General features: G+C 38.5%; 1 long non-coding RNA gene across 1 annotated transcript; it reads right to left on the bottom strand.

Moving 5' to 3' along the window:
• Nucleotides 1-2,239: 2,239 nt before the first annotated feature.
• On the bottom strand, nt 2,240-12,283 carry LOC111750311 (uncharacterized). Its single transcript, XR_002785472.2, has 3 exons — nt 11,445-12,283; nt 4,996-5,040; nt 2,240-4,912 (listed from the first exon to the last, which is right to left on the bottom strand). It is a non-coding gene; the product is annotated as an uncharacterized LOC111750311 (long non-coding RNA).
• Between the last annotated feature and the right edge of the window lie 9,314 nt (nt 12,284-21,597).

The raw sequence follows: 21,597 nt of genomic DNA, 5'->3' as shown, positions 1-21,597 counted from the left end.
ATGTGTTATTGTTTCTTTTATAGGCCCGTCTAATCTTTGGCTGAAAGGTGGATTTCGGCAGTGGTATCAGTTCTGAGTTAGCAGGGTGTCTGGGGGCTACAATGTCAGGGGTTCCTCTAGTCACCATCAGACTAGTTGATGAGATATTTTTTAATGACTTTCTTTTAGGTATTTCCTGGGTGATCTGGCTGTCAGTGTGAATGATAAAACCCTAGGTATCAGAACCTCATATCCAGCTAATGAACAATCAAGCTCAAAGTTGAGCAAACTCGGTTGACTTTTTTCTTTTATTGCAATCAACATATATGTAACAAAACATTTGACATTTCAGCAATCTTCACATACACATTTCAATGACATTAATTATGCTCATCATGTTCAATCATCACCTTTAAATCCATTCCCAAATGAGCAACATTATCTATATGTAAAAAGGCACAGACACTATCTAGATAACAGATAAGTGGTAACATTGGTGAAGGCTAAGAGAGTCGGAATTGACTCGATGGCAGTGGGTAGTGGGTAAGACAATACATAATACCGAGGAAGTCACCACAACTTGACCAAGGCAAGGTCATGGAAGCTTCATAGACACATCTAAACTCCCTGAGGGAACGAATTTCTGGGCTGAGGGCTGGGGACCGTGGTATCGGGGGACATCTAGCTCAATTACCGTAACATATTTATAAAGAAAATGTTCTACATCCTACTTTGATGAGTAGCATCTGGGATCTTAAAAGTTTGTGAGTGGCCATCTAAGATACTCCACTGATCCCACCCCATCCGGAGCAAGAGAGAATGAAGAAACCCAAAGACACAGGTGTCATGGACTGAATTGTGTCCCAAAAATACGTGTATCAATTTGGCTAGGCCATGATTCCCAGTAATGTGTGACTGTCCACCATTTTGTCATTCAGTGTGATTTTCCTCTGTCGTAAATCCTACCACTGTGATGTTGATGAGATCTACAAGATTAAATTGTGTCTTAAGCCAATCTCTTTTGAGATACAGAAGAGAGAAGTGAGCAGAGAGACATGGGGGCCTCGTACCACCAAGAAAGCAGCACCGGTAGCAGAGCATGTCCTTGGACCCAGGGTCCCTGCACCTGAGAAACTCCTCGACCAAGGGAAGATTGATGACATGGGTCTTCCTCCAGAGCCGACAAAGAGAGAGAGTATTCCCCTGACCGAAGCCCTGAATTTGGACTTGTAGCCTACTAGACTGTGAGAGAATAAATCTCTCTTTTTTAAAGCCATCTGCTTGTGGTATTGCTGTTATAGCAGCACTAGATGACTAAGGCACAAGGGAAAGATTAGTCCAAAGGACTAATGGACCACAACTACCACAGCCTCCACCAGACTGAGTCTAGCACAACTACATGGTGCCCGGCTACCACCACCAACTGCTCTGAAAGGGATCACAATAGAAGAGCTCCAGACAGAGCTGGAGAAAAATGTAGAACAAAATTATAACTAACAAAAAAAGACCAGGCTTACTGGTCTGAGACTGGAGAAACCCCAAGAGTATGGCCCCCAGGCACCCTTTTTAACTCAGCACGGAAGTCACTCTTGAGGTTCGCCCTTCAGCCTTCAGGCAAAGATTAGACATGCCCATTAAACAAAACGAGACTAAGTTGGCACACCAGCCCAAGGGCAAGGACAATAAGGCAGGAGGGGACAGGAAAGCTGGTAATGGGGAACCCAAGGTTGAGAAGGGGAGTGTTGGCATGTCATGGGGTTGGCAACCAATGTAACAAAACAACATGTACATTAACTATTTAATGAGAAACTAATTTGCTCTGCAAACCTTCATTTAAAGTACACAAAAGGCATGACTTTCCTATCAAAGTTTTGGTGATTAAAACTTGGAAACTGCTAACAAGAATTAGAATCATGATGAAGAAGGAGTTAAGATGAAGAAGAAGAGTTAGACACATGGCCATATGTGCAAGTGGCTGTCTGTGTTTGCAGCGTGAGCAAGGCTCCTGTTGACAGATCTACCTCTCTGGGCCAATCACCACGTTTGCATCACCAGTTAGATAAAACAGTCTTCTTCTCCAGAAACAAACAAAAAAGCAAAAAAGAAGCTTTAAAATCCTCAGAAATAGTAAAAAAGCAATCTTCAGAGATTCCTTTAAGTAGCTACTGCAGAATGAGAGCAACCATCCAACCATTCATAGCATAAAATCATATTTTGGTTACTTGGCTCTTAAATAAATAATTCCCTTTTTTTTTTTTTTTTTTGATTTATGAAACAGCTAAGTTTTATTTCTGACTTGTCTCTAAAGCTTTTGGAGAAATACATATGTGTGCACAGATGTGTGCATGTTGAAAATTTAAATGATGCAAAAGTAGATACTAAAACTCCCTCTATCCTTCTCATTTCCTAGAGATAACTATGACTAATATTTGAGTACTTATCTTTCAAACTACTCTTCTATGTATACAGAAATAGAGTTCTATAACACAAATGAGATCATGCTGTTCAGAAAGGTGCTTCCTTATTTTATAACAAATCATGTGCATATAGGTCAACTTTTTTCTAAATGACTGTGAAGTCCATCATATGGAAATATCATTAAGTTATTCAATTAATTCTCTGTTGTTACTTGCTTCTATTTCTAAATTTCAAGCAATACAACATTAAACCTTTATATATGAATTTTTGGTCAGGTGTGGGAATATTTCTTAGGATAGATTCCAGGACTAATGGAACTCAATAAATAAGTCATTCAAAGTTATAATAACTATTTTAATTTTAATATTTGCTAATTTAATATTGTTTTCATGTATTTGACATTAACATTTTTCAAATTTGGCAATATATTATTTCTAAAATAATATGTTATGGTTTTGATTTATATTATTTAACTCTCAGTAAGGTTGATGATCTTACCATGACAGTTATACCTTTTATGAAATGCATGTTCATATTCTTTACCTGGAGCCCTGGTGGCACAGTGGTTAAAGCACTTGGCTGCCAACCAAAAAGGTCAGCAGTTTGAGTCACCAGCCACTCCGTGGGTGAAAGATGTGGCAGTCTGCTTCTCTAAAGATTATAGCCTCGGAAACCCTATGGGGCAATTCCACTCTGTCCCATAGGGTCACTATGAGTCAAAACTGACTTGATGACAATGGGCTTTTGGATTAACCTGTTTCTCCATTTGTTTGTTTTTCCTATTGGCTGATTGGTTTATTTATCTATTATAGATATTAACCCTTTGTTATCTAGATTGCAATTTTTTTCTCAGTTGTCATTTCCTTTTTAACTTTGTTTATGGTATCTATTGCCCTAACAACATTTTAGTCCTATTATTCATTACTTTTTTTTATGATTTATGGGCTGCATGCATAATTAGAAATGGTTTCTCCATCCCCAATGATATAAGAATATTTCTCTTGTATTACATCTGTTTATATGGTTTCATATTTTAAACAGATATTTTAACCACCTGGAATTTACTGGTGGATAGTATAAGAATCTAATTTTTTCCAAAATAAGTGTATAGATAATTGTATTGTTAGCCAAATGCTTTAATAATGTGGTGGTTAATAGCACAGGCTTTTTTTTATCATAAAGATCTTTGAGACTCACCTCTGCCTCTCTTGCACAGTGTGACTTTTGGGATGTAGCTCTTACTCTTTTTCATCTGCAAAATGTGGATATTAAGCTATATATCTGAAGAGCTGTTAGGAAGAATAAGTGAGAACATTCATGAAAGCACTTAGCATAGGACTGGAGCACCAAATACCAATGGTGGTTCAGTGGTAGGATTCTTGCCTTCCATGGTGGAGACCTGGGTTCAATTCCTGGCCAGTTCACCTCATGCTCAGCCCCCATCTATCTGTCAGTGGTGGTTTGTATGTTGTTATGATGTCAAACAGATTGCCAAGAAAGTCCTGGCAATCTACTTCCAAAAATCAGCCAATGAAAACACCGTGGATCACAACAGTCCAATCCACAGTCCCACAGGAAGCATTTCGTTCCATTGTGCATGAGGTTACCATGAGTTGGGGCCTACTAACAACAACCCAATTGTTTTTAATTTGGCTCTGAAATGAATCACTGTAATTGTTTCTGAAATTTAGAAACATCTTACTGTTTAATTCTTCTCTTTGTTAACTGGTTGATTTGTTGTTGAGTTAGTGGCTTGCTTTGTTTGATTTGGCTTGGTTTGATTTCTATTTTCTTTATGAGAGGATTAAGGAAAAACAAATAATTTTCCATTAGACAATTCTTAGTTTTTCTGGTATATATCATAAAACCGTTATATAATGGCCCCAATTTGCTGCTAAGAAATGAATGTCATTATTTTTCTTACTTGCCTAATATTATATCCAGAGATAGTCTAACTTCTAACTCAAAAACTTCTGATTTTCAGTATATACTGCACCTAAATTTAAGCAGCAACAGGAACTAACATAGTGTCCTGTTTATTTCCTTTATTTTTATTGAAATTATATCATTATTTGTAAAAATGTTGCCTCCTCAACTAAATAAACTATGAGCACCTTAAGAGCAGAGATTCTATCCTAGCACAGTACCTGGCTCATAGTAGGTGCTCAATGAATACTCTGCGAATAATAAATGAAATACCTATTGTATATCTAATATATGCCTTCAAATTATTTAATTATTAGGACAATCTTGCAAAGTAGATGTTATTATTCTCATTTTACAGATGAAGAAATTGAGCCCAGAAAGAGTTAGTGAACTTGTCCAGGAGACTGAAGGTATATGACTTAAATTGGGGCCTTGGTATCCTTGGTGCTGGTGGTAGAGGGAGAAGTGGCCCCAGGTGGCATATGGCAGTGGTGGGTCTCAGCTTGGCACTTCTCAGGAACAGTTGTCCATTCTGGTTCCTAGTAAGGCAAATCTTGGTGGTTTCCTCTATATAAAGTGGGCCTGGGTCCTGAGAAAAGCAAGACAACAGCTTTATGTGTGTCCCTGAGAAGCTAAAATAGACATGCATCTTCCCAAGTAGTCAAACCTTACCCTCTGCAAACTAGGCTGGAATTCCAAACTGGCTGGTAGTCAACTCTGCAATGACAAATAGATTATAACCTAGTTTCAGAAATGAGAAGTGATTAGGTCTCTGAAAACACTGATGTTACCTGTAAGACAAGTTACTTTTTCCTATATCTGTAGGCTTTCTGCTTGTACTGGCTCTCTGTTCTGCTCATTTGTACCAGATGAGCTGTAAAACAGGAAATTGAAACTTGAAACCAAACAAAAGAGGCCAACTGCCAGACAGCATGTGTCAACATTGCTCTGCCAGCATCACGACTTACGTAACAGTCTGTCTGTGAAACATGGGGCATGAATTTGAATTGGTGGCAATGTTAAGTTTCACTCCATGTCATCAAATACAGAGCTCTTGATTAGAAATTCTAGTTGTGGTTCTTCCACTAATTTTGTGGTATTAGTTAACATTTAACTTTTCTGGGCATAATATAGTCTGCAAGGCCAACTTTATAAAGAATTTAAGTAAAAAATAAGGTTTGCCTATGTGAGGAGTAGTGCATGCTGGGAAGAGGGCAACATGGCTACTCATAGCTGCCAATGACTCTCATGGAAACATTTCAGAAATTGGAGGAGGCAGAGGATGGGGTGTGGGAGCCATCCAAGTAGAACCTGAGGATAAAGAAGGCAAACTATGAAAGAAATTGTAGCAAAAGCAGAACTGGGCTGGGTGTGGTGGTTGGATTGATAAGCTCAGCTCAGGTATATTTTTCCCTGGGATTATTCTAGGGATATGGTGACTCTTATTCTCAAAAGGAAAATAAAAATAGAAAAAAATTAACAGAGAAAAGCAAGAGAGGAGAATTTTGAAAGGAAAAGGAAAAAAAGCAGACCCTTGATATTGTATTTTCTGTTATGGGATTAAGAAGGAGCTGCATAATCCAGGACAAGAGTGGCTGAGTGGAGAACTCTAAGGATCACTCACAGAGAAGGAGCCTATCAGTAGAAGAAATTCCAGAAAGTCACCACAGAAATGTCACTGGGAAGCATTTATTAAATGGGAATACATCCAGTCCTGACTTTTCAACATGGTTAGGCTCCAAAGACCAGGTCATTATGTGAAAATTGGCATTATGCAAAAATGGAGGATAACTACATCATTACATAACTGCCAAACCACTGAGAATCAAGGCCCAGCCAAATCAACACATAAGCTTAATCATCACAGCCAGCGTCACTCTCACTTTGCACCTCGGCATTCATTACTGCCAGATATATGTCATTAATGTGCAAAATAGAGGATTTTTCACTATTGTTATAATTGCAAAATGTCAGATAACGAGATAGCTCGTAAGTGAGGAGTAGGTGTAAATAGAGTTAGAAACAATATTTCATGCTACAGATACCCACCAGCTAACACACACAATGAGAGATATAAACAGGGTAAATTTGAGTTCTTAACACAAACAGGCAAGCATATCCATAAGTATCAACAGGATTTTGTTAAACGGGATGCACAACTGAGATAATCAAAGGATATTCCTTTTTAAAAAGAACAGTTCTGATCAGGACTATTCGGGGGATTGGATCCTATTTGTCAGGATCTCCAAAATGAGGTTACAGTGCAGGAGACACCTGATGGGACTGAGAGAGACTCTCATCACACGCTATAAACAGGTGATGAGTTTAGGAATATGTTTGGCTGAAAATAACAGAACGCCAAACAAACAGGTGTTTAAACAATTGAAGGTCTTATTTGTCTCCTAGGATCTTTCCCTTTTTCCATTCCACCATCCTTGACAAGATGACCACAGCAACTTAAGCCATCATGTCCATGTTTCAAGTAGGAAGAAAAAGAAAGGTGATGCAGCAAAAAAAAAAAAAAAAAGTTGCTACTTGTTTCACTCCCTCTTCAGGGCAATTCTGCTATCTCTACTGAATACAGCATTGTCATGAGATCAAGCCTTACTGAAAAAGAAAGCTATTTGTTTAGCTGGTTTCATTCCTATTCTGAAAAAAATTAATTATGTTATTGAAGGAAGTAAAGGATACCAGGTAAGCAAACTGAGGATCTACCACAATCGGAATTAATACTTCAAATAAATTGTATAATTATTCTACCAAAGAAACCTCAAAATTTGTGGAATTAATATTTTTGTATATATGTAAAATATCATTTTCAAAAATATCACCAAATAAAATATTCCATGACTTTTGCAACTACATTTTAGCTTCTTAGCACTTTTAAATAATCCACTAACTTCACATTTTAACTGGCCTGGGCTTCTCTCAATTTCTGAAAGATGTTGATTCTGACATAAAGATGAGTGAGCAGAAAGATCTGTGTACATAGAGGAAATGCATAAATCTAAGGATGAGGGATTGGAGAAAATAAGTATAGAAATAATGCTAAGTGAGAGAATTCTAGAGAATGTCCGCCCGGATGGAAGATATAAAAGAGGTATTTCTAACAAAGATCATCAAACCAGGACAGAGTGATGGAGTGGCAATGGAAAACTTCTCCTATCAAGATATTTGGTTGGAATCTGAATTAGCTAAAAGCAGAGGACTGGATAAATTTTTGACTTGAGATTCAAGGACTTAGTTTCAAAAGAGTAAGGATGAAAGCTATTCTTGGATTAAATTCTGATCCACAAAGTGGAACTTGACAGCAAGTGGAAACGTCAGAACAGAAGCATATGTGACATTGTGGAATCTATGAGGAACACAGACTAGAACTTTGGACTTGTCACAGAACCTAAGCTTTAGAAAAACAGGTAACAAAAAACATCAAGGAAAGATGAGGAAATCCCATGACCTGAGAATCTAAAATGAAAGATGATCCAGCAAGATGGAACATTCTTAATGGAATTCAAACAAAAAAAGTTATGTGAGTTATAAAAGAAAAGGCAGCTAAGAAACCACTGGAGCTGTCAAGAAGCTCTTTACATGTCCTGATTTTTAAAGGATAGGCATAAAATATGAGAGGAAAATGCATGTCAAAGGTACATAAGAGGAGTCTCAAGAGAGCTAAAGCTCAGGAAAAATCTACAGACAAAAAAAAAAAATTAAACTATTAATTGTAATGTAATACAAGTTCACTGTAGAATATTTTGAATACCCATATCAACAACATGAAAATTTTGACATATCTCTTACAAGTCTTTTTTCTATGCATGCTTTACAATAATGTAATCTTACTTTAAACACCTTTTCAAGCACTTTTTCACCCAGCAATACATCCTATCTTTCCGCATGTTATCAAGTATCGCTATGAATTTTAATTACTGATTATTAAAGTTTTATGACTGTACCATAAGTTATTTAACAAATCTTCCACTGTTAAACATTTGTGTTATTTCTAGTTTCTGATATTATAAGTAATGCTGCAATGAAAATCCTTGAAGGGAAAACTTGCCCAATGTGTGATTTTCTCATTAGGATCGATGTTCGATGTGATATTGTTTTATCAAAAGGTACGCTACACTTGGTCCAAACTACATTCCAGAAAATGTGTGTCTTCAAGTGAGCCTCTAAAGCTTTATTTAGAACAATAAGATACTGAAGGAAGATATAAGCCTCTCAGGGTAGAACGGGAAATGATTATATAGTATCGGGGAAAGTGTTAACACTGATTTTGCTTATATCTCTCAAGAAGGACTTGTAGGCCAGGAAGAGAGAAGAAAATGCCTAATGAGAAGTTAAAGGCCAATAGAAAGCACTTAATTATTCAAAATGAGCCAGGTCCTCTACTGGAGAGGAACTAGGTTCTGGACTGGTAAGAGAAAGTACAGACATAATTATTAAAGTGTTGTCTATAGATTATTAAAGAATTATGGAAAAAGGAAGAAGTGCTCAAAGAATGGAGAATGGACAGGGTGACATCTGAAATCTCTATACCGAATTTGAAATTGAGCCAGTCAGAAGCTTAGTTAGTAGTGGATGTTTAGTGAGCACTTAGGGGAGAAAGTAATAATCCCCAGGTGCAACGTAAATTCACACAAAACATATCGTGCCATTTGGCACACTACTAGACAGTAGATCAGGGATACGGTCTACCTGGATTTACGACAGAGAAAATAATATCTAGAGGAGAGTCACTGTCCCGGTAAAGGAGCTGAGGGACTTGACAGCTATCTTAAAATATTTGAAATGCTATTATACAAAAGAATGAGATTCATTTCAAACTTTCTGACTCATTCATTCCCCCATTGTCTGCTTTATTTTTTTGTTGTTAGCACTTACTGCTAATTATCATGCTATATATTTTACCTCTTTTTCTTATTGTCTATCTCCCCTACTAGAATATAAACTCCATGAGGACAGAACTTTTGTCTTTTTTTTAATTGTGGTAAATACATATGTAACATAACATTTGCCATGTCAACATTTTCTACGTGTATAATTCACTGACATTAATTACATGCACCATGTTGTGCGATCATCACCACTATCCATTTCCAAATTTTTCCATCGCCCTTAACAGAAACTCAGTGCTTCCCCAGCAATGACTCCCCCTTCCCCCTCCCACCTCTGATAACCAATAGTAAACTTTCATCCTTTTAATTTACTGCTTTAATCCCAGAACCTAAAACACTGTCTGGGCATACAGCAGTTGCTCAGTAAATATTTGTTGAAAGGCTGACAGAGACAGATTGACCAAATGAATGATTGTTTCTAAGTAGTTTTAGAAGCTAAAATTAGTATCACACCAAGAGACGGATTTGGGTGAAATAGAAAGAAAACTTTTATAGATACAGTTGCCCACCCCTAGACTAGGGGCCTCATGAAATGGCAAAGTCTATGTCATTAGAGGAGGCTAGGTGACTAGAATGCTGGTTGGGAAGTTGGAGTCAAAGATTTCTAAGAGACGTTTCAACTCAAGGATTCTATGCTTGCTGACAATGACTTTCATGGTAGCCAGAGGTCAATATACGTATGTTCATATGACTTGATAAATATAATCCATATGGGTAGATTTGTGCTGAATGATGGATGGGTATGAATCAGGAAAGAGGGATCCAGTGTCCTGCTGCAGGATCATCTCAGCCCTATCCTAAGTCTGGTCTTTTTATGAGAATTTGGGGTCTGCCATTTCTTGGATGGCAACACAGAGAGATTGCTAACCACATCTGAGGCTGGCATGACCTAGGAAAGATGGTAAGTACTTACAGAATAATTCTAAGAGCTTAAGAAAAAAAAAATTATTTTTTTTCTTGACCAGCTATAACAAAGCAGGTAATGGATGTTGTTGGGAGGACAAGTTAGAACTAGCTTGGATTGCAATAATGCCAGCCAGGTGTGTTCGAGGAGAAGGCAAAGCAGAAAAGAGGAACCTAAAGAAGCCAATGAGATGTAAAGAGGAGACGCATGGAACCTGGTGAACTAGGTTTGAATCCTAGCTCTCTCACTTACCATCGAGTGACTTTTGGAATTTTACTCAGTCTCAGTTTCCCCACCTGTAAAGTAGCCATAATAACACCCTTCTTTTTGGGTTATAATAAGAATTAAATTAAATAACACATAATAAACATAAAACATCTAGTCCAGTAGACTCCTGGTATGTAGCAGGCACTGAAAAATATTTGTTGGCTTTCTCTCTATTGGTTCCACATATTGGAATTCCAGAAGAAAAACCTGGATAGGGAATAGCTACTCTATAGATGGTTAAGAGAATTTTGAAGACCTGTCACCGGGATCTGCCTTCAATACTATCCTGTCTTACGCTGTTTTCCCAGTGTTTAAATACAGTTAAACAGAACCCTCATGTTATATATATTGGAGACAAAAAGCCAAGTTGAACAGGACATGAATGATGACAGTTTTAAAATTAAAAAAAATCCAGTGGGCTGGAGAAAAAGATTAAATCTAAAAAGATGCAGTATAAAACCAAACAACCAGAACACAATTAAAGAGAATGTTGACATGTTGACATATTCAAAAAAACATATACAACTAATGTCACTGAAAATTTCGAATAGAAATTGTCAAATGGGAGCCTAATTTACTGTGTAAACTTTCACCAAAAATACAATAAAATATTATTAAAAAAAAAAAAAGATACAATATAAGCTCCCACACCTGAGTCCAACACTCTAGTGCATAAATATAAAATCACACTTAAGTTGAAGAGATGGACCCTATCACTCTATTCTGCATTTCAGAAGAACACATCTCTAAGATTCTTTTCTAATCCTCCATTTTCATGCATAATTTGGAATCATAGAGACAAATATTTACATTTATATTGGCTGAATTTTTTTAAATAATTTTTATTGCGCTTTAAGTGAACGTTTACAAATCAAATCAGTCTGTCACATATAAGCTTATATACACCTTACTCTATACTCCCACTTAATCTCCCCCTAATGAGTCAGCCCTTCCAGTCTTTCCTTTCGTGACAATTTTGCCAGTATCCAACCCTCTCTACTCTTCTATCTCCCTTCCAGACAGGAGATGCCAACACAGTCTCAAGTGCTCACCTGGTACAAGTAGCTCACTCTTCATCAGCATCTCTCTCCAACCCATTGTCCAGTCCCTTCCATGTCTGGTGAGTTGTCTTCGGGAATGGTTCCTGTCTTGGGCCAACAAAAGGTTTGGGGACCATGACCGCCAGGATTCCTCTAGTCTCAGACCATTAAGTCTGGTCTTTTTATGAGAATTTGGGGTCTGCAACCCACTGTTCTCCTGCTCCCTCATAGGTTCTCTGTTGTACTCCCTGTCAGGGCAGTCATCGGTTGTGGCCGGGCACCATCTAGTTCTTCTGGTCTCAGAATGATGTAAATCTCTGGTTCATGTGGCCCTTTCTGTCTCTTGGGCTCATAGTTATCGTGTGACCTTGGTGTTCTTCATTCTCCTTTGATCCAGGTGGGTTGAGACCAATTGATGCATCTTAGATGGCCGCTTGTTAGCATTTAAGACCCCAGATGCCTCATTTCAAAGTGGGATGCAGAATGTTTTCATAATAGAATTATTTTGCCAATTGACTTAGAAGTCCCCTTAAGCCATAGTCCCCAAACCCCTGCCCTTGCTCCGCTGACCCTTGAAGCATTCAGTTTATCCCAGAAACTTCTTTGCTTTTGGTCCAGTCCAGTTGAGCTGACGTTCTCTGTATTGAGTATTGTCCTTCCCTTCACCTAAAGTAGTTCTTATCTACTAACTAATCAGTAAATAACCCTCTCTCACCATCCCTCCCTCCCCCTCACCCCATAACCACAAAAGTATGTGTTCTCAGTTTATACTGTTTCTCAATATCTTATACTACTGGTCTTATGCAATATTTGTCTTTTTGCCTCTGACTAATTTCACTCAGCATAATGCTTCCAGGTTCCTCCATGTTATGAAATGTTTCACAGATTCGTCACTGTTCTTTATCTATGCGTAGTATTACATTGTGTGAATATACCACAATTTATTTAACCATTCATCCGTTGATGGACACCTTGGTTGCTTCCATCTTTTTGCTATTGTAAACAGTGCTGCAATAAACATGGGTGTGCAAATATCTGTTTGTGTGAAGGCTCTTATTTCTCTAGGGTGTATTCCGAGCAGTAGGATTTCTGGGTTGTATGGTAGTTCTATTTCTAACTTTTTAAGAAAATGCCAGATAGATTTCCAAAGTGGTTGTACCATTTTACATTCCCACCAGCAGTGTATAAGAGTTCCAATCTCTCCACAGCCTCTCCAACATTTATTATTTTGTGTTTTTTGGATTAATGCCAGCCTTGTTGGAGTGAGATGGAATCTCGTCGTAGTTTTAATTTGCATTTCTCTAATGGCTAATGATCGAGAGCATTTTCTCATGTATCTGTTAGCTGCCTGAATATCTTCTTTAGTGAAGTGCGTGTTTATATCCTTCACCCACTTCTTGATTGGGTTGTTTGTCTTTTTGTGGTTGAGTTTTAACAGAATCATATACATTTTAAAGATCAGGTGCTGGTCAGAGATGTCATAGGTGAAAATTCTTTCCCAGTCTGTAGGTGGTCTTTTTACTCTTTTGGTGAAGTCTTTAGATGAGCATAGGTGTTTGATTTTTAGGAGCTCCTGGTTATCTGGTTTCTCTTCGTCATTTTTGGTAATGTTTTGTATTCTGTTTATGCCTTGTATTAGGGCTCCTAACTTTGTCGCTATTTTTTCTTCCGTGATCTTTATCGTTTTAGTCTTTATGTTTAGGTCTTGATCAACTTGGAGTTAGTTTTTGTGCATGGTGTGAGGTATGGGTCTTGTTTCATTTTTTTGCAAATGGATAGCCAGTTATGCCAGCACCATTTGTTAAAAAGACTATCTTTTCCCCAATTAACTGACACTGGGCCTTTGTCACACATCAGCTGCTCATATGTGGATGGATTTATATCTGGGTTCTCAATTCTGTTCCATTGGTCTATGTGCTTGTTGTTGTACCAGTACCAGGCTGTTTTGACTACTGTGGCTGTATAATAGGTTCTAAAATCAGGTAGAGTGAGGCCTCCCACTTTCTTCTTCTTTTTCACTAATGCTTTACTTATCCGAGGCTTCTTTCCCTTCCATATGAAGTTGGTGATTTCTTTCTCCATCACATTAAAAAATATCATGGGAATTTGGATCGGAAGTGCATTGTATGTATAGATGGCTTTTGGTAGAATAGACATTTTTACTATGTTAAGTCTTCCTATCCATGACCAAGGTATGTTTTCTACTTAAGTAGGTCCTTTTTAGTTTCTTGCAGTAGTACTTTGTAGTTTTCTTTATATAGGTCTTTTACATCCTTGGTAAGATTTATTCCTAAGTATTTTATCTTCTTGGGGGCTACCGTGAATGGTATTGATTTGGTGATTTCCTCTTCGATGTTCTTTTTGTTGATGTAGAGGAATCCAAGTGATTTTTGTGTGTTTATCTTACAACCTGAGACTCTGCCAAACTCTTCTATTAGTTTCAGTAGTTTTCTGGAGGATTCCTTAGGGTTTTCTGTGTATAAGATCATGTCATCTGCAAACAGAGATAATTTTACTTCTTCCTTGCCAATCCGGATGCCCTTTATTTCTTTGTCTAGCCTAATTGCTCTGGCTAGGGCATCTAGCACAATGTTGAATAAGAGCGGTGATAAAGCGCATCCTTGTCTGGTTCCCGTTCTCAAGGGAAATGCTTTCAGGCTCTCTCCATTTAGAATGATGTTGGCTGTTGGCTTTGCATAGATGCCCTTTATTATGTTGAGGAATTTTCCTTCAATTCCTATATTGCTGAGAGTTTTTATCATAAATGGGTGTTAGACTTTGTCAAATGCCTTTTCTGCATCAATTGATAAGATCATGTGGTTTTTGTCTTTTGTTTTATTTATATGGTGGATTACATTAATGGTTTTTCTAATACTAAACCAGCCTTGCATACCTGGTATAAATCCAACTTGGTCATGGTGGATTATTTTTTTTTGATATGTTGTTGAATTCTATTGGCTAGAATTTTGTTGAGGATTTTTGCATCTGTGTTCATGAGGGATATAGGTCTGTAATTTTCTTTTTTTGTGATGTCTTTACCTGGTTTTGGTATCAGGGACATGGTGGCTTCATAGAATAAGTTAGGTAGTATTCTGTCATTTTCTATGCTTTGAAATACCTTTAGCAGTAGTGGTGTTAACTCTTCTCTGAAAATTTGGTAGGACTCTGCAGTAAAGCCGTCCGGGACAGGGCTTTTTTTGTTGGGAGTTTCTTGATTACCGTTTCAATCTCTTTTTTGTTATGAGTCTGTTTAGTTGTTCTACTTCTGAATGTGTTAGTTTAGGTAGGTAGTGTTTTCTAGGAATTCATCCATTTCTTCTAGGTTTGCAAATTTGTTACAGTACAATTTTTCGTAATAATCTGATATGATTCTTTTAATTTCATTTGGGTCTGTTGTGATGTGGCCCATCTTGTTTCTTATTCGGATTATTTGTTTCCTTTCCTGTATTTCTTTAGTCAGTCTGGCCAATGGTTTATCAATTTTATTAATTTTTTCCAAGAACCAGCTTTTGGCTTTGTTAATTCTTTCAGTTGTTTTTCTGTTCTCTAATTCATTTAGTTCAGCTCTAATTTTTATTATTTGTTTTCTTCTGCTGCCTGATGGATTCTTTTGTTGCTCACTTTCTATTTGTTCAAGTTGTAGGGACAGTTCTCTGATTTTGGCTCTTTCTTCTTTTTGTATGTGTGCATTTATCGATATAAATTGACCTCTGAGCACGGCTTTTGCTTTGTCTCAGAGGTTTTGATCTGAAGTGTTTTCATTCTCGTTGCATTGTATGAATTTCTTTATTCCCTCCTTAATATCTTCTATAACCCAGTCTTTTTTGAGCAGGGTATTGTTCAGTTTCCAAGTATTTGATTTCTTTTCCCTGATTTTTCTTATTGATTTCCACTTTTATGGCCTTATGGTCTGAGAAGATGCTTTGTAATATTTCGATGTTTTGGATTCTGCAAAGGTTTGTTTTATGACCTAATATGTGGTCTATTCTAGAGAATGTTCCATGTGCACTACAAAAAAAAGTATACTTTGCAGCAGTTGGGTGGAGTGTTCTGTATAAGTCAGTGAGGTCAAGTTGGTTGATTGCAGCAATTAGGTCTTCCGTGTCTCTATTGAGCTTCTTAATGGATGTTCTGTCCTTCTCCGAAAGTGGTGTGTTGAAGTCTCCTACTATAATTGTGGAGGTGTCTATCCCAGTTTTCAGTTCTGTTAAAGTTCGTTTTATGTATCTTGCACCCTGCCATTGAGTGCATAAATATTTAATATGGTTATATCTTCCTGGTCAATTGTCCCTTTAATCATTACGTAGTGTCCTTCTTTATCCTTTGTGATGGATTTAACTTTAAAGTCTATTTTGTCAGAAATTAATATTGCTACTCCTGCTCTTTTTGGCTTGTTGTTTGCTTGATATATTTTTTTCCATCCTTTGAGTTTTAGTTTATTTGTGTCTCTAAGTCTAAGGTGTGTCTCTTGTAGGCAGCATAGAGACGGATCGTGTTTCTTTATCCAGTCTGAGACTCTCTGTCTCTTTATTGGTGCATTTAGTCCATTTACATTCAGCGTAATTATAGATAAGTATGTGTTTAGTGCTGTCATTTTGATGCCTTTTTGTGTGTGTTGTTGACAATTTCATTTTTCCACTTACTTTTTTGTGCTGAGATATTTTCCTTTGTAAATTCTGTGATCCTCATTTTCATAGTAGTTGAATTTATGTTTGCTGAGTTGTTATGTTTTTCTTGGTTTTTATTTCGAGTTATGGAATTGTTATAACTCTTTGTGGTTATCTTAATATTTACCCCTATTTTTTTAAGTAAAAACCTAACTTGTATTGTCCTATATTGCCTTGTATCCCTCTCCATATGGCAGTTCTATGCCACCTGTATTTAGTCCCTCTTTTTGATTATTGTGATCTTTTACATATTGACTGCAATGATTCCCTGTTTTGAGTGTTTTTTTCTTTTCAAAATTAATCTTAATTTGTTTTTGTGATTTCCCTATTTGAGTTGATATCAGATGCTCTGTTCTGTGACCTTGTGTTGTGCTGGTATCCGATATTATTGGTTTTCAGACCAAACAATTTCCCTCAGCATTTCTTGTAGCTTTCGTTTGGTTTTTGCAAATTCTCTAAGCTTGTGTTTATCTGTAAATGTTTTAATTTTGCCTTCATATTTTAGAGACAGTTTTGCTGGATAAATGATCCTTCACTGGCAGTTTTTCTCCTTCAGTGCTCTATATATGTCATCCCATTGCCTTCTTGACTGCATGGTTTCTGCTGAGTAATCTGAACTTATTCTTATTGATTCTCCTTTGTAGGAGACCTTTCTTTTATCCCTGGCTGCTTTTAAAATTTTCTCTTTATCTTTGGTTTTGGCAAGTTTGATGATAATATGTCTTGGTGATTTTCTTTTTGGATCAATCTTAAATGGGGTTCGATGAGCATCTTGGATAGATATCCTTTCGTCTTTCATGATGTCAGGGAAATTTTCTGCCAACAGATCTTCAAGTATTCTCTCTGTGTTTTGCATTATCCCTCCCCGTTCTGGGAGTCCAATCACACGCAAGTTATTCTTCTTGATAGAGTCCCACATGATTCTTAGGGTTTCTTCATTTTTTTTAATTCTTTTATCTAATTTTTTTTCAGCTATATTGTTGTCAATTCCATGGTCCTCCGGATATCCCACTCTGCATTCCAATTGCTCGAGTCTGCTCCTCTGACTTCCTATTGCGTTGTCTAATTCTGTAATTTTATTGTTAATCTTTTGGATTTCTGAATGCTGTCTCTCTATGGATTCTTGCAACTTATTAATTTTTCCAGTGTTTTTTGAACAATCTTTTTGATTTCTTCAACTGCTTTATCAGTGTGTTCCTTGGCTTTTTCTGTAGCTTGCCTTATTTCATTTCTGAGGTCATCCCTGATGTCTTGAAGCATTCTGTAAATTAGTTTTTTATATTCTGCATCTGGCAATTCCAGGATTGTATCTTCATTTGGCAAAGATTTTGATTCTTTTGTTTGGGGAGTTGTAGAAGCAATCATGGTCTGCTTCTTTATGTGGTTTGATATCGACTGCTGTCTCCAAGCCATCACTAAGATATTGTAGTGATTTATTCTATATTTGCTCACTGAGTCTTATCTTGTTTTGTTTTCTTTCAATATACGTAAATGCGCTGTCTTGATTGTTGTAGCCTTTGAGTCACTTATGTCCTATTACCAGCTGGTTTGGGCTGTTACCAGATATATAAGCCTAAGAGTCCATTCACTATTCTTGAGTAGAATCTGATTTTGGGTCATCACGTGTGTGGTGCAGACTGTCACCTATCCACCTAGAGAAGTAGTGGTGATAGTTGTGTGCACCAGATTCTAGTAGCAGCTGGGGTTCACACTCCAGGTGGGGCAGGATGCTGAGAGGCTTCCCCCAAGTGCCAGTGAGGTAGGTGTGTCTCTATTCCTAAAGCACTTTGGTGGGTGGGCTCTGCAGCTGTACCTTAGGCCCCCAAGGCAAGTACCTCTACAGATTGGTAGGTGTCACCCTCCTTAGACCCCTAAGGCAGGAGGCTAGGTGGTCTGGGGGGAGCTTCAGCCCTCAGTTCCCTGTTGTGGGTCAGTGTGGGCTCTGTTGAATACGCAGAGATATCAGACCTGGGAAACTTGTCTTTCCAGTAATCTGCTAAAACAATTACAGTCAGATCCCTATCAGAAATGCCTTTGCATTATAATAGCCACCTTGTTCCCTGTAGGGATGAAAGCCCAAGACTGTGGATTACATATGCTTGGCTGGAGCTGGTTCTGTGTTTTTAGTCCAATTAGGGAAGGATTTTTGTTCCCTGGGTTTTTTGTAGCTGCTTCTCTCAGGCCAGGAGAATGGGTTAGGAAAAGACCAAAAAAAAAAAAAAAAGAAAGAAAGAAAGAAAAACTGCAGGGCAGTTCACTCTCTGGCTCAGGAAATTCCGATGTTAATGAAGCCGCCTGGGAAGGGGAGGGGAGGGTTCAGATAAATAAAAAAAAAAATAGAGGAGAGAGTAAAAGCACCCCAGAATATAGACAAAGTTACTTATCTTGCTTGGGATGACTGTTTTATCTGAGATTCCCGAGGGGCACGTCGACTGTGTGCACTGGCTGGGTAGAGATTGCCCCCAAGGGTCAGGCCCGGGTCCCGTGCTTGTGCTGTCTCAGAAGCCGTGGTCAGTTCCTCCGCTCCCAGTCCAAAGCCCAGCGCCAAGGTTCCCTGGCTGGGACGCCACACTCCCGGCTCCAAAACCAGTCACTGCCTCCCAGTGACTTCTCCTGTCAGCCGCATCGCTGCGCTGTCTGTGTGCACTGGCTGGGCCTCCCCCGAGGTCACTTCTAGGGGATAGGGCTGCATCCCGTGTTTGTGCCGTCTCAGGATGCCGTGCTCAGCTTCCCTGCGCCCAGTCCAAAGCCTGGTCCCAAGGTTTCCTGACTGGGACACTGGCTCCAGGCTCTGAAAACAGTCGCTGCTTCCCCGTGGTTGTTCGTTCTCAGTCTCTGTCACTCAGGTGTTTGATGGTCAGGGTTTGTGGTCTGTGTTTGATGGTCAGGGTTCATAGATTGTCTGTGTTTGATGGTCAGGGTTCATAGATTTAGGTCTGTGTTTGATGGTCAGGGTTCATAGATTGTCATGTATGTGATTGATTCACTTGTTTTTCCGAGTCTTTGTTGCAAGAGGGATCCGAGGTAGCTTCTACCTAGTCAGCCATCTTGGCCCCACCTCCTATATTGGCTGAATTTAAGTTGAAATTTTTATTTTTGATCTGGTTTAATTTGTATGCAATGCAAAACCTTTGTCAAGTGCAACTCTGTTAAATGTGGCATCTTAGCTTAAGTTTAAATTTATGGGAGAAGTAAGATGAAGTCTGCAACTGCATGACTCAAATAGATGACATGGTCTCTTTCATTTTACCCCAAATATCTTCAGGATGCTGCAACGCAACATGCAAAGATCACTCAGAGGGAAAAGCAGCATGCCAGGTCCTCCTACCAGATACATGAGTTGCTTATTTCCTGGTAAATGCTTTCTTATAAGATGAAAGACACTCAGAATCTAAGCTTGAAATCCTGAAAAACCAAAGAATTTCTGAGAACAATTATAACTATGACTAACCAAATACCACTGCTGTTAAAGAGCCAAGAGACAAACCATGTAAGAACAGATTTCTGCTTACGCCAAAAATGAAGAATATGGATAGTGTCTTCCGTGTGATTTTGGAGATACATGAGTGCAACAGTTCCAGTCTCCCCCTGCCCAAGAAAAACCAAACCTGTTGCCTTGGAGTCAATTCCAACTCACAGGAACCCTCTGTGTCACAGAGTAGGAGTAGAACTTCTCCCTAGGGTTTTCTTGGCTGTAATCTTCACAGAAGCAGATGGCCAGGCCTTTCTTCTTCAGCATCACTAGGTGGGTTCAGACTGGCGACCTTTACGGTAGTAAAACAAACAAAAAACAAACCCAGTGCTGTCGAGTAGATTCCGACTCATAGCGTTAGTAGTTGAGCACAAACTGCGCCACCCAGGACACTCCCATCCTCCCCAAGATCTAGGAAATAAGAGAAATTAGGTTTTTTGCCCTTTGAGAATAAACTTTCAGTGTGAAGAGGGAGACAATCTTCTACGTCCATAAAAACTACTTCAGTGAGAACAGCTATTAGATGAATGGGGGATAGTAATTTGAGTAAAGCAAGATGTTTGAAGACAGGGCATTTACCAACTGATGGGCTTCAGAACTTAGAGAACTGCAGTTTGGAGAAGCAGAGGTGAGACAAAGATGGTTCGTTATGGCCACTGTGGCCAAGGTTGCGCAGAATTCAACAAGCAACAGTCCAGCCACTAATTTGGCTTCTCAGGTACTGAAAGAGTAGAAACCTGGACATCCCGGATAAAAAGTGTCCCACAGTGGTTTGGATTTTGTTAAACAAAAAATAGGCTATTTAATCCATGGGAGTAAGAGTTGATAATCTGGTTTACAGTTTAAGTCTAGAACCTGGATTGCATACTGGATAGCATGCAATGGTAAATCCACTTTTATCTGACAAATAATGATTGAGCTCCACATAGCCAGCATCATGCCAGGTGGTGAAAATAAAGTAATGAACAAGACAAAGACCCTGTTTCCATGGATCTCGCGATCCAATTTTGTCCTGTTAGACTTCTTCACAGGTGGCCAGCTGCCCCCTCAGCAACAACCTCTGTAATACTAAGCACCTTCCTCCAACCCCCAAAAGATGTTAAATCTGGTCCAAAATTTCCAGGGCATCATAAGCAGTAATGGGAAACCAGATTATACTCTCCTGTCTCACAAAGGGCTCTTTTGCATGGCAGGTAATAAATGTATGATATTTTGTTGCCCTATGTTGTGGCACAAGAGGAAGCAATAAATTGGGTCAAGAAGAGAATGCAGGAAATAAATATATTTGGTATGCTCCTGGGTGATGAGGCTCTAACAGACTCTTGGGGTGGGCTGAGGTAGGGTGGGGTGGAAGGGTTGAAAGAAGGGGAGAACATTTGCTTCCTCTAGTGGTTGATTTAAAGAAAAACAGCCATGACCTGTCTTCAAACATCTTTCACTACCAATGTGAGGAACGGAATAAATAGTGGACAGGATTCACCATGGATTATCTCTAGGATATCACTCTCCCTGAGGTTCTGATACAACCCCACCAGGAAAACATGCTTCATTCCTAATTTTGTATGATGAATATGGTGAAGGCAGAACATGAAGAATGTGGAGACATGAAAAAGAGTTTTCAAATGGGGGACGAACCGTGATTCTGATTGGTAAGGTCATTCTCAGGCTTTGGGAAAGTAGCAGAGTACAGTGTAAAAGAAAATAAACTTAGGAATTGCAAGGCCTGGACTTCAGGCCCAACAACACCATTAACTAACAGTGGTACTGTGGCTTTTGCTGAGGATTTTTCCGTTTGGAAATAGTTTATACCTAAATGATCTTCCCACATTAAATCAACAATTTTACCACACCAAAAATAATAACCACAAGTCTGCTTTCTCTATAAGGACAACTCACTGTGTGAAAGAGCCTGAATAATTACGTGGAGTTGAGGTAGGGAAGGACATAGATTGCCATGGCCAGAGATGCAAGTAAACCTCTCTAAACTCACAGACCTTCTTCTTCCATCCTCAGATTAAGCACAGGA

This window comes from Loxodonta africana, chromosome 16, assembly GCF_030014295.1.
Source record: "Loxodonta africana isolate mLoxAfr1 chromosome 16, mLoxAfr1.hap2, whole genome shotgun sequence".
Taxonomy (NCBI): domain Eukaryota; kingdom Metazoa; phylum Chordata; class Mammalia; order Proboscidea; family Elephantidae; genus Loxodonta; species Loxodonta africana.
This window is presented reverse-complemented; position numbering and strand designations above follow the sequence as displayed.